An 11,379-nucleotide genomic window follows, 5' to 3' on the forward strand; every position below is an offset into this window, starting at 1 on the left:
AGGGCTAACGCAAAGCAGAACTTTAGAGCTCAAAGGCCCCAGAGCAGCACCTGAGGGTCTATGGCAGTCAGGCCCAAAGGCCTGGGGCAAAGCAGACACCAGTTCTAAGAAGCATTGTTCCCTCTCTTCAGTGAATGGCAAAACTCTCCCCCACCCCTGTCCAGCCAGGTGAGAAATGAGTTTTTGTTCACTGAGAAAGTCAATCTGTTCCTCCTATTGTTCAAAAGGAGCAGTTACCCAGAAGAAGGGATGCCTGGGTAATGATAACCCACCAAACTAATAGCCGTGGGGCTATCTCCCCAGATAGTGCTGGAAAACCTTGAACCTGGACCTCTTAGGGACAAAGGGCAGGTGGCAAAGAGCTGACAACTCAGGTAAGTGATTAAGAGGAAATGAGATTCAGACACTTAATCGCATGAAATATACGCTTCCTTTACATGTTAAAGATTTGGAAGCATAGTATCAACTGATATTTAAACATATGACAGAACATGAAATGTTCTATAATTTTCCCCAAAAATGTTATTATGAAAAATTTTACACACACAAATTTAAATTTCTTTTCACAAGGCACACCATATACCAACACAGTACCTATATTCTACAATTAATATTTTGCTATATTGATCACATCTGCCTGTCTTTATCCATTTGCCCATCCTTCTGTCCTTCCATCAACCTGCATTATTTTGGTGAGTTGCAAAGTGTGTTACATTTAATTCATCAATTATAATTCACCTCTAACCTCTTCAACATATTTATCATTACCTAGAATTCAACATTTGTTAGTTTTCTTAATGTAAAATGCACACATTTTAAGGCAAGTTTTGACAAATGATAAATTCATGTAGCCCAGACCCCAATCGTGATATAGACCAATAGTCATGGTCACTCCTCATGCCCCTTCCCCAGCTGGCTGCCCAACAACCACTGTTCTGGGGTGTTTTTTTTCCACTGTAGATTAGTTTTACCTATAAAATAAGCCTCCTCCACCTCCCATTTTGAAAGAAAAATATCTATGCCTTATACACCATCTTACTTTTGCATCCAGTTAAAATCTTGCCTCAATTTTAATGTCAGAAAGAATTTAAGAATTTAATAAAGTTAACCCAACAGCCACTTTTTTAAACAGACCTTATTTTTTTAAATATATTTTTATTGATTTCAGAGAGGAAAGGAGAGGGAGAGAAAAATGGAAACATCAAGGATAAGAGAGAATCATTGATCCGCTGCCTCCTGCATGCCCACTGGGGATCCAGCCTGCAACCTGGGCATGTGCCCTGACCAGAATCGAACCATAGATCAATGCTCAACCACTGAGACACACCATCGGGGGTTCCCCACCCCCCCCACCCCCCCACCCCCGCTTTTCTTATTCAAACTCAAGACATCATATGTCACAGGTGTCCACTTCCTCCTTGAAACTGGGATTCCATCTCCAGCTGACTTCTGTGAGAGCCCTGGGGTTTCATCAGACCTTCTCCCTCCCAACCACTCTCCCCTCAGGGACTCCCACACTGCCCAGATGTTAAAAACCCTCATCTAGGGCCCCCTACACGCCCCAGTCCATCCCCAGGCAGACCTTGATACTCTCCACGGATGTGATAGTTCTACCTGGATGTCTCATAGACATTATAAACTGTTTTAAAAGTAGTATCTTATTATGACAATGAAACGAAATGTCTCCACCCAACCCTGTCACTCAACCACCCTTTTGTCCTTCCTGAGAGCAATCAACCACTGTTACCAGTTTTTCTGTGTATAGACATAGACCATAGACCACACACACACACACACACACACACACACACACACAGGTGCATGTAAAAACTGGTGAAAACAGTAAGGTGTACTTGGTTACAGTATTACACCAATGTCAATTTCCTGGCTTTGATGTCACTCTAGTTATATAAGATGGCACCACTGGAACTCCTCATACTTTTGCAATTTCCTGAGAGTCTACATTTCAAAATAAGAAGTTAAAAATAGCCCATGCATGTTATTTTTTACTAGAGGACCGGTGCATGAAATTCAGGCACCGGTAGGGTCCCTAGGCCTGGCTGGTGATCACAGCTGATCTGTGGGGCGGGGAGATTGGGGGAGGGGGGGGGTCCTGCTGGCACCCACCTAGGCTGGCCTGGGGCCTGTGGGCTGGGGGCAGCTCCTGCGTTAAGCGTCTGACCCCTGGTGGTCAGTGCATGTCATAGCGACCAGTCATTCCACCGGTCATTCCACTGTTTGGTCGATTTGCATATTAGGCTTTTATTATATAGGCTACAACCTGGGGCTCCTAACATGTTCTGCACCTTGCTTTTTTCATGAAGCACCTAATCTAGAGGGTCATTCCATATCAGTACCTTAAAAACTGCTTTATCCTTAACAGCCATGTAGCCTGTTCTAGAATATGGTTGGACCATAACTTCACTAGGTCTCTAGTGATGAACATTTTGGTTGTTTCCAATCTTTAAAATTCATCAGATACACAGGATCTTTCACATATGTGTATCTTTAAAGAATTTCTATAGGATAAAGAGTATATGTTGTCGTTATTTTACCAGCTATTGCCAAGCTACACCAAATGACCTTACCCAGAAACAGCACTTGAGGGTGTCTATTTCACTGCTTCACCAGAAATTATCAAATGTTTTCATCTTTGTCAACCAGGAGGTGAGAAATATGGCTTCTGGGTTTTGACATACTCAGAAATGCCTTCAGCACTCTGAGATTATAAAATAATTATCCATGTTTTCTTCTAGTACTCATATCCTTCCATTAAACATGTTTTTAAATCAGATCTCCCAGTTTACTGTAAGGAGTGATGTAGAGATACACTGTATATATTTCCCTCCCAAATAGCTACCCAGTTGCTCAAACTTCATTTACAAAAAGGTCCTCTATTCTACAGCAATATGTGCAAGGCCACCTGGCTCTATTTCTGACTTTTATTCAGCATTCCTACCTTGAGTAGCCCTAATCCTCTGCCCTCCTCCCAATCCTAAGGCTTGGCCCAATCTTACCTTTTCAGTAATGAAATCTTCCGGCCAGTTGCTCAAGCCAAAAACCTGGCATTACACTTTTCTCTCTCTCACATTCCACATCCAATCAACCACTGACAAAGCCTGTCGATGATACCATCAAAATAGGTGCAGGCATCCCAAATCCAACCACTCAAAACCTCCCTGGCCTGCGTCACACCATCTCATATGAATGTGGTGATATCCTCCTCTCTCATCCTCTGTCTCAGCTCCAGGCATCTCCTCTGCCCCTCCCCCTTTCATTTCCTACACTAAACTAAAAGGAATGCTCTTTTAAAAACAGAAATTAGCTATTAGCCCTGCCTAAAATCCTTCACTGACTTCCCTAAGCATTTAAAAGAAAACCGAGATGCCTTACCTCAACCTACCAGATCTGGGAGGACTAACTTCCCGTCAGTCTTTTCACAATGCCCTCACCCTGATTCACTTACTCAGCTCCTGTCAGACTGGCCTTCGGTGTGTTCCTAAAATGAGTCAAGGGCTCTGTACTTCTGGGCCACTGTGCTTGCTGATCCCTCTGCCCATAACACACTTCCCAGGTCTGCAGAGCTGGCTCCTTTTCAGTCTGGAGTCTTGGCTTACTAGTAAGTGTACCTTTAGAGGCCTCCCCTTTCCACCCTAAATTGTCATCACCTCCCATTATTCACTTTAAGAGGTACCTTGTTTTATTTACTCCTGATTGCATCACAATACCTAGGACCAGGTCAAGAAAAACTTGAATGGAAGAATGAATGAATGCAAAGTTGAGAGGCCCCAGAGTTAAAACCTGGTAAAACTGTTCACAAAAACAGGCAAGCAGGAGAAAGGAGGGTGTCCGGGAGGAAATGACCGGGCATAAGCAGAGCTGGCTGTAGGGGACTCTGCCCCAACCCTGCAGGGGAACAAGTTGGGGAGTAAATCAATTCGAGACAGACACAGAGAGAAAAATCTGAAACCATAAGACTCCTGAAACAGTGCTGTGATGTCAGGGGAAAGCAAGTCAGACCCATCCCTTCTCCTTAAATGAAAAGGAAATGGGTTGGGGGTAGGGGAGCTTTCAACTGCATTTTAAGGCAAGAAATTCAATTAGATATGAATTTCATTAAATTAACTAAACTCCTACAAACCTGAACATCATCTGTCCGGAACCAGCTGATTTTAAAATTGTTACTCATTCTCAAGTTTTATATAAGAACAAAAAAATACCCTGGATCTTTATTATAATTCCTTTAAGTATTTACTCAGGACCTATTAGGTGAAACTCATTATACTCAAGTCCTGTACAATGTACAGAGCTAATAACTGAACAATTTAGTCATACCCATGAAATTTCAGCCTTCCATAGCAACTTTAGAAACTAGCTCCCATTAACAGAAGACACCCAGGTAAACGAAATGTGACTGCAACAATAGCACAGATAGGAATGATAGCTAACACTTAGCGCGCTTACTCCGTGCCAGGCATTGTTCCAAGTGCTTTACATGTATTAAATCTTTTAATCCTTATAATAACCTTAAGACATAGGTCCTATGAGGAAACTGAAGCACAGAGAAGTGACACAATTAGTCCAGGATCACTCAGCTACCAAGTAACAGAGCCAGATTTCAAAGCCAGACAGGCTGGCTCCCAGCCTGAACTCATCCACCACCCTCCTTTGCACTGTAAGTGGTGGTGCCGCCTGGAGGAGGAGGAGCACAGGTAAGCTGGCCCTGGGCTCGGCTCTCAAAGACTAATGCAGCACTGACAGGCAGGTGGACACCTAAAAGCCACTCAAGAGGAACAAAATAAACATATGCCCGCACACACAGTGACGTAAGTGCTCAAGGAACATAATATAAAGTGATTTAGACAAAGCAGAGGGTTCGCACAGGAATGTAGTCAGTGGACAGTGAGTCAGGATACCACTCCAGGGAAAATCTTCACATGGAAGTCCACTTTGCCCTACTATAATGTATTTAGATACAAAGAAGAAATATTAAAGGGCCTTACTTACAAGATGTTCTAACTCAGGACCAGAGAAAGTGCCCCCAGGGAACTGGGCACTGTGCTAGTACTTTTGCCTTAAAAGGTATTCCGAAGTTTCAAGTGAAAAATTGTAATTACCATCAGACCCAAGCTTCTGTGTAATGGCTAAACAAACAGGCAAACAAAAAGTAGTTAAAGTAGCATTACTGTCAAGCGTGTCTTGCAATAATGTATTAGCTCACTCTGGCAACACTTATAAAAGCATGTGGATACAATATAACCCTAATGACCACAAATCCAGTCAGTGAAACATTATTACAGATGTTCTACCACCTTCTTGCAACTGTCTCTCCTACTGGATACTTTAGGAGACAATTTTTCCCTTTTACTGAAAATGAAAAGGTGATGACAGAGGCTGTGCTAAACATCAGAAAGGTAATTTGATAATTTTTCCCACCCCCCTGGACTTTCATTTTGAAATCAGATACATATGTCAACTGCCTCCTACAGTGCCCAGCCCTGCTAAGGTACAGGGTTCATCTCACCTCATACACCACCTCTGTATGGAAGGAATCAACAAAAATGATGTGAAGTCTCTGTCCAGCCAGTGTGGCTCAGCAGTTGAGCGTCGACCTATGAACTACTAGGTCATGGCTCAATTACCCGTCAGGGCACATGCCGGGGTTGCAGGCTTGATTCCCGGTAGCAGAGTGCAGGAGGCAGCCAATCAATGATTCTCTCTTCACTGATGTTTCTCTCTCTCCCTCTCCCTTCCTCTCTAAAATCAATAAAAATAATTCAAGTTAATGGACAGAATTATAAATATATTTACATATATATAAAAAAGATATAGCCCTAGCTGGTTTGGCTCAGCGAATACAGCCTCTGCCTGCGGACTAAAGGGTCCCAGATTCGACTGCGGCTAAAGGCACATGCCCGGGTTGCAGGCTCGATCCCCAGTAGGGGGCGTGCAGGAGGCAGTCGATCAATGATTCTCATCATTGATGTTTCTATCTCTCTCACCTCTCCCTTCATCTCTGAAATCAATAAAAATATATTTAAAAAAAAAGATGTAAAGTCTTCAGGACAAATAGTTTGCCCAGAGTCACGCATACTGCCTGTGACATGCTCAGGACTGCAGATGAGGTCTTCTCAAGGGCCACATTAATATCTTGCTCCAAATTCAGGTATTCTCATAAAATACAAAGGCTCTGGGTTTTATTTGTTTTTGTCAAATAGAAAATTACTGACTCTCTCTTACTGAGGTTTATAAGGTATGTGAAATTAATTAATATTAATTAATTAAACATATTGCTAAACTCATTAAAAAAAATCAAATTTCTTGTTGGGACAAAACTTCAAAGAAAATCACCTCGCTTAAAAAAGTGTCTCCTTTCTATTCTGTGTGTATGTTTGGATTAAACATATATTACCACAAGCATTAATTTTTAAACTTCTGGATTAATATTTTAATATTTCTTCCTTCTAAAAATGTTATCCAAAGTTTCTGCTAGATTTAGAAACAGGTCACATTTTAGAGAAAAATTTTACTTCCAATCCTAAGATTCTGGAGAAAAGTATTCTCATTAAAACAAAACACTTCAAAAATAACAACACTTCAAGATATAATCTAGAAAACAAGTTTCCAAACATCACACTTATTCTAGAAAGCCCATTCTAGAGTGAGGCAAATGGATACAGACATCTTTTGTTTCTACCTAGTCCTTTACTGGAAAGCTCAAAACCTTCCAATAGTCACTGTCCCCATTCCCAGAAGTGAGGTTCTAGTCTAAGTCTCTCCCAAATACAGCATTAATTTAGCGTACCCAAACTAGCAGGTTTTTAAATCAAAAAATTAAGAATTGTGGGACAATAGGGTTGACAACCACTATTTTTAATGGGCAAAACTGACTGTATCTGAGGAATGGGAAGGTCAGAGCAAGATGAGCCAGGCCCCAAGCAAAAGGCGCAGTAACTTGAAAGGAAGGCATGAGCTCTCCAGTCCCTTTAGATGGCAGGAGCCCTGAAAATTAACATGCTCTCTGCACTACACACACATGAAAATAATGAAAACATTCAACCTCAATATGATCTGATTCTGAGTTAAACATTACATGACTATTTCCAGACTCGAGTACACAACAGATACATTTTTTAATTCTGCCCATGAACATGAATTATTCTGCATATTAAGACAAGATCCTCATTATGCAATCAGCTCAAAAGTTCAGTTCAGCTGAGGGTGAGAAGGGGGTGTGGAATTCCTGGAGAGCCTACAGAACAGGAGGCAAGATGCCATCAGAGAAGCAGGAAAAGATAAGCAAACGGCATAGGCTTCCAACCGCCCCTGCCCCCATTCACGGGCTCTATTTGAGCACTGTCCAACAGAAATATAATGTGAGCCACATATCTAATTTTAAATTTTCAAGTCGCCATATTAACAAAAGTAAAAGTGATATTAATTTTAATAACATACTTTAGTTAACCCAATATGTTCAAAATATCATCTCAACATGTATTATTTAAGCTTAAAAAATTATGAGCCCCGCCATGTGGCTCAAAGCGCATCAACCCAAGAACCAGAGGGTTGCCGTTCAATTCCCAGTTAGGGCACACGCCCCGGAAGCAGGTTCGATCCCGGGTAGGGGCGTGCAGGAGGCAGCCAATCAATGGTGTTTCTCTCTCATCCATGTTTCTATCTCTCCCTCTCCCTTCCTCTCTCCCTAAAAATCAATAAAAAATATTTTAACAAAATTACGAGATATTTTACCTTTTTTTCCCATTGTAAAATCAGGTGTGTCTTATTCGCCAAAATTCGGTCTACCCACATTCCAAGTGCTCAAGAGTCCCCTGGGGCCAGTGGCCACCTTCCTGGGAAGCAAAGGTCTTCTAGTTCAAGCAGATCCTTGCTCTTTAAATTATCTAAGACGGGTACCTCCTTTCATCCCTAATCATGCGGGTGGGGGGAAGACGGGGAAAATACCCAACTACCAATAAGTTCACCCAATCAGGGAGCAGGCACAACCTCTCGGGCCCAGCCAGCGCTTTCCAGCTAGACCACACCCCTGCGATGACCACCTCCAACAGGAAATTCGCGCTAATGGCAACTGACAGGTCCTCATTCTCTACGGGTGGGTAGAAGACACCTAAAACCTGGCAGTCTCCGCACCCACAATAACGACAAGAAACCATTCGCCGCGCGTCCTCGACGTGGGTCCCGCGCAAAAAAAAAAAAGGGGGGGGTGGCCATGGGGGAAGGATTAACCCGAAATAAATGAGCCACGCACTCCGCGTGCATCCTTCCCGCCCCCAAAACCCAAAATACTGACTTAGGAAAACCGCGATGACCGGAACAGACACAAAGAATGAAAAAGAAAATGTCTTGGAGTTAAATAACCAGAAAGGAGGTATCCAGCCAACGGAAATGCATGCTGGCATGGAATGGCAGGGAGAAGCAGCCCTTTTCGCCCCACTTCCCGGAGCCGCGCCCCCTCCGCCCCCCCACACCCGCCGGCTGAGCCACCCCCCCACCCCCCGCCAACCCGGGAGGAGGAGATGGGAAGGGGAGGGGAGGGGACCCCGGGCGCGCGCGCCCACGTCGGCCCGAGAATCCGTGGCCCGAGTGGCGGCGCGCCCCCGGACCTTGCCCCCGCGCGGGCCCTTTGTGGCGGAGCCCCCCCCTCCGGACCCCTCCGTGCCGCCTCGGAGGACCCTGCGCCCGCCCCTCCCCCGCCCGGGGCCCGTTACCGGCCGCGCGCGAGCACGAGGCGGCGGCGGGCGCGCGCCCGGCGGGGGCACCGCGCGGGGGAGGGGCGGCGCGCGAGCTGGGCGGGCGGCGGGGGTGCGAGCCCCGACGGTGCCCACCTACCTGCGGGGACGGCCGCGCCGGCCAGCGGGCGGGAAAGAGGGCGGCGGCGCGCAGAGGAGCGGGCGACAGGGCGGCGGTGGCGGCCTCGGCGCTCGCTCGCAGCTTCCCTCCGCGACCGGCGGCGGTGGCGGCGGCTTCCCGGCACCGGCGCAGCGCCCTCTGGCGGCGGGAGGCCGCGCGCGCCGCCGGGGAGACGCCGCCATTGGCTGCGCCCGCGAGCGTCGGTGCCAGGGGCGGCCGCGGCGCACGTCGGGCCGGGCGGGGACGGGGGCCGGGGATTGGCACAGGCGGTGGCGACCCTCGGCCCTGCCGACCGCGGGCCTGTCCCAAAATCGAGTGCGCTGGGCCGCCGGGTTGAGCCAATAAGGAGCCAGATCGTGCCCAGGACACCCAGTGCTGCTAACTGCTGGGTAGACGTAAAATTCAAATTCGTATGCGACTTGTGCATTTTTTTTCTGGTCTGCGGCCCCGAGGTTAGCACCGCATCTAGCAGGGAACTGACCTAGTTTGGGTATCAGGAAGCCTTCCCGGAGAGACTGTTTATTTAGCAAGTGCTATCTGGTGCTTACTACTCTGTGATTAGGAACTCTTTGGAGCCTCAAAACAACCATTCTTGTCCCCATGCTTATGGATGGGAGGGAGCACGGAGCTCATTGGCAGCTCTGGGATGGAAAGACAGCCTCCCACCCTTGGAAGGCCTGGCTCCCTGTCCTCCAGGTCCCAGCTCAAATGCCACATCTTCCACTGTATTTTCAACAGCCGGGTGCCCTGGGACTCAGCAGTGCTCTGAGACTCAGCAGTGGGCAAGGCAGAGTCCCCGCCCTTTGACCGGATGGAGAGTGGGGGTGTGGACCAAAAGGACACAAAGAAGACCAATGGGGACCGTGAAAAGGAAAGCAACTGAAGCAGGATGACCTGACCGTGATGGGAGGGTTCAAGAGGGGTGGGGATAAGTCAAGGAAGGCCTCTGAGAAGGTGACCGCAGAGCTGAACCGGGAAATGTGCCCCACAGAGGGAAGAACAAGTGCAAAGGCCCTGAGGCTGTGACACTCAAACATGCAAGGCCTCTCTGACCCGAGACTGCTCATCACTCAAGTCTCTGCTCAAACGGCTTCTTTTTAAAAATAAATAAAATTAAATTGACCTGACACACATTCATAGCAGGTTATTAAAGAAATAAAACAAACAAAATTGACTTCTGGTTGCCTTGGTTTCCTTTCAGCTGGGCACCAAATTAGACATCTTAGTGAAGGAACCCCATCTCCTAGCACTCATCTTGAACTTTGGGGATGATTTCTCCTTGGCCCACGGGGTCTTTGGACAGCAGATCTACACCTAGGCAGTAATAACAATAGTAGTTCTGTTTTATGAATAAAGTTCTCTAAGATCCTCAGCTGAAACTACCCTGCAAACATGGCAAAAGTGTATTTTTAATATATATTCACATCCTAAGTTCCCTCCAAAGGCAAAAGGTGTTCTTTATTGTTACAAATAACACACTTTCTCAAGGTCCTCCAAATAACATAAGATAAATGTTATGGACTGAATGTTTGTGCCATGCCCCCCCGCCCCCCAAAAATTTATATATTGCAATCCTAACCCCAATGTGATGATATAAGGAAGTGGGCGTTTGGGAGGTGATTAGGTGATAGGGGTGGAACCCTATTGAATGGGATTAGTGCCCTTGTAAAAGAGACAAGAGAGAGATGATTTCTCTTGTGAGGACACAGCAAGAAGATGGTCATCTGAAAGCCAGGAAGAGAGTCACCCCAGACTAGATCCTGATCTTGGGCTTTCCAGCTTCCAGAACTGTGAGAAATCAATGTTGCTGAAGCACCAGAGCAGCGAGAATGGACTAAGTCAGTGAACATCTAAGATATGAGTAGTTGGTAGGATAGATAGCACAATGGTGGAAAAGGAGGGACTTTGGAGTTTGGAGAACACAGGTCAAGTTCCAACTCACTCCTTACCCATCTGGATGGCTCTGGGCCAATTTCTTATATCTCAGAGTCTTAAATTCGTCATCTTTAAATGTGAATAATGATTCCTCTGGCATGGTGAGGAGTAAAAAACGTGTATTTTTTTTAAGGCATCTGGCAGAGAGGGTGTCCAATAACTGGCCATTACCTTTCCCTAGAGGTTTTGACTAATGAATGGATTAAGCTTTCCAGCATAATCTTTCGAGTAGGGAGGGACACTTGGTCCCCCCAGAAATTGTGAGGCATGCTCCCGGTACCCATGGAATTGCTGCCTTTGGAGAAACTGTTCTTGAGGGGTGTGATGAGGCCGGCAGGCCTCTTAGGTGCACTGAGGTGAAAATGCTTGGGAGTCACTGGCTTAAAAATGAAACCAAAATAGAAACCCTCAGTCTTGGGGCCATTATCACAATGTTGCCTACAAAAATGGGTTGACAACAGGGGCAACCTCAAATAAGAAAGAATAATAAAAAAAATGGTCCATCTGCAAATATGACATACCTGTACAAGAAAAAGAAAACCTCCAATTTTATAGCACTCGGAACATGAAAGATAT

General features: G+C 45.8%; 1 protein-coding gene across 2 annotated transcripts in view; it reads right to left on the reverse strand.

Annotated features, from left to right (window-relative positions):
* The window catches only part of ZC3H7A (zinc finger CCCH-type containing 7A), a 35,882-nt gene extending 26,760 nt beyond the window's left edge, over window positions 1-9,122 (reverse strand). The window contains exon 1 of one of the 2 annotated variants that reach the window (XM_079799457.1): window positions 8,848-9,122. The gene's annotated coding sequence lies outside the window, so the exon portion shown is untranslated. The remainder of the gene's footprint in view (window positions 1-8,847) is intronic. The other variant, XM_079799456.1, reaches the window with a different exon arrangement.
* Between the last annotated feature and the right edge of the window lie 2,257 nt (window positions 9,123-11,379).

Source organism: Cnephaeus nilssonii (genome assembly GCF_951640355.1).
Source record: "Cnephaeus nilssonii genome assembly, chromosome: 2".
Classification (NCBI taxonomy): domain Eukaryota; kingdom Metazoa; phylum Chordata; class Mammalia; order Chiroptera; family Vespertilionidae; genus Cnephaeus; species Cnephaeus nilssonii.